The following is a 2,857-nucleotide window of genomic DNA, read 5'->3' as shown; positions in this document are numbered from 1 at the left end:
AAACCAAGCTCAAGAAACCAAGTATTTTGGAAGATCTAGCAAGGTTTATATAATAAATAGTGGTCCCAATAAGCTTGAAGGAAATTGATCAAGAATTTATCTAAGTACTTCTGTCGAGCAAGGTTGCAAAGCTTCAGAAGGAAGATGATCGCGCATATGCGTCACTGCCTCCTGGAAACCAGACTTATGCCCCAGTTGCTGAGTGGTATTAACGAGACGCCTAACGCTTTTGGTCATGTCATCGTCAGTAATGATTTGTTGGGAAACCTGTAAGAAAAACATTCAATTAAAATAATAGGTATAATAAATAAAAGAAAGAAAAGGAGTACCTTGCAGCTAGCATGCTTTAACAGCCAGTCACGGTCGTTGGTAGAAGCAATACACTGAGCAGTTAGAGACTTGATGGTCTGCTTACGAGTGGCGATCGCATCAGCCAACTTACCTACATCCACCTTCCTTAGAGCTGCTTCAGCCTCTAATTTTATTAATTCGCTTGCGCAGACAAACGTTCTCCTTCTCATGTTTGGCGGTGGCTTCTTTTGCAGCATGAGCCCGGCTACGCGCGTTAGCAAGATCTTAATTAGACTTCCTACATGCATCCTGGAACTCCTTATAGCGCTCAGTGCGCTCATGAACAGACTCCGCCAAGTCTGCCTCAACCTTAGACAATTTTCCTTCCATAGCAGCTAGAGCCTGGCGGTGCTATGCTGCTTCCCGACCCGCTTTCCAGGCGGCCTCCTCGGTATTCTTAACAGCAAGTTCCATTTCCCTCATAGAGGCAGCAGCCCCAATCTTCTCAGCATGAAGAGCGTGGTTATCACGAATTTGCTCTGCCACACTAGAGAGACCTCGGACATGATCATAGATGGCATCTGTGGGTCGAAGAAATAACCAGAAAATACATAAGGGAGATTGGAATCTTCTCAACCTCTCTGAAAATGGCTAAGTACGGATACCGAGCACACTTAGGCCTTACAGCAAGCTTTTACTTAATCTAGCAAGGTATTTTGACCTCCGGGCAAGATTATCTTCTTGAAGCCTTCTTAGTTGTAAGTTCGAGCATACTTCAGTTTGCCTCGCAAGGTTTGTTTCCGGGCAAACTCTTGACTAAACCAAGCTGAAGAAACCAAGTGTTTTGGAAGATCTAGCAAGGTTTATATAATAAATAGTGGTCCCAGCAAGCTTGAAGGAAATTGATCAAGAATTTATCTAAGTACTTTTGTCAAGCAAGGTTCAACTCAAAGCAATCTACAGTGTTACCAGCACACTTATGTTTGTTGAATAAGTTAAAGTTAACAATGAGTTGAAGGGATCTCTGAAGAACAACTTTGCTCGTAGGACTATATCGAGCGAAGTTCGATATGGTTAAGAGGATTGAAATCTGCTAGATGGATATCTAAGGAAAATATCCTAAGTAAAGTTTTCTTGAAGAACTGTTCCCCGGCACAGTTTATGGTTACCAGGTCTGCTCAAAGAAGACAACAGCTGTAAAGCTTGCTCGAAGACCTGTTTACACTTAGAATCTTTTGTATTTCGTTTGAATATGTAATGTAACTATCTTTAGGGTTTCTAGAAGGAATGTCAGGAGTCAGGGAAGGCCTATAAAAGATATTATTTAGGGCACGCCTATGACACACGACACAGACTTACACCTGATTGTGATTTTGACGGCTCACTCATTCCTACACGGAAATCTTCCATAAAAATCCAAACATTCCATTCTGAAACCCTAATTGATTTTCTTTGTATCTAACTTAATACTAATGGAAATCTTTTGAGTTAAAGTGTGTGCTTGTTACCTTTGTGTCTACTAAGCAACATTTAGGGTGTTAGTGTTTCCGCCATTAATGCTCTATTGTTCTTACCCTAAATCAATAAGTCGTTAATCTTCTTGTCATCACTTAACGTGTGGGTTACGACAGTGGTATAGTTAGTTATTGAGAGATATATACTGGACCGGCAGCATCATATGCCAAACTGTCACGAGGTTGGAACTTGCGAGCAAGCACTCACCAGGAGGAAACACATGTTCCAAAAAATTGAAGCAGGTGGCAGGGTCCTCAAAATTGGCGCCACGGGTGATCTTCCATTTAGGCTGATAAGACTGATTCGCCTCAGTAGAATCGCGGGGCTCATATCTACATTTCTTGACACTCCGCCAATGGCACCACCACTACCACCACCAAAATCAAAAAAATTACCGCTAACAACTGCCCTAACATCAAAAGGGGACGGCTAGACATCCTCATCACTGTCAAGAACAAAGTTTTTGCTCGATGAAGACTCTTTAGATTTAAGAAAGTCAGCAAAAGTTTGGGGACCAGATGTCCCGCTTGATGACTGACCAACAGAAACCTCAGGCAACTTAGCCATGGTTACCTTCACGGGTTCAAAAACTGACGCCACAGTTTGGACCTCAGACGAAACAACCAATTCCGTCGTCACAGGCAAAGGCGTCACATTGGTTCTAGCCTCAGACAGGCCAACCACACCCGCCATCATCGGCGAAGTCACCGATTGGAGTGCAGGCATCACCTCAAACAAGTTTCCCACACTTGTCATCATAGGTGTTAGTGCATAGAAATTTGACACTGTGGATAAGTTATCTTGGCATATGTTATTGGATCAATTATCCTTAGTCAGATCCCGTTAGGATCAAGGATCCTCAGTACTTATTGTTAGTACACGGTTTTGCGTCTCGAGTCTTTGTATTTAACGTTAATGTATTTGTCATTTACTTATGTAATAAATTATTAAGATATTAAGTTAGTTCGCTAAAATATAGTCTAGTTCGCTAAGGATGTTTAGCGACCTAGATCTAAGTTAATTATCCTCCTGATTCGTTAAGGATGTCTAA

The sequence above is a fragment of the Bidens hawaiensis genome, unplaced genomic scaffold, assembly GCF_021521415.1.
Source record: "Bidens hawaiensis isolate Kalapana, Puna unplaced genomic scaffold, B.hawaiensis_p1.1 tig00035855_1, whole genome shotgun sequence".
In the NCBI taxonomy this organism is placed as follows: Eukaryota; Viridiplantae; Streptophyta; class Magnoliopsida; order Asterales; family Asteraceae; genus Bidens; species Bidens hawaiensis.
Note: the sequence above shows the minus strand (reverse complement) of the source record.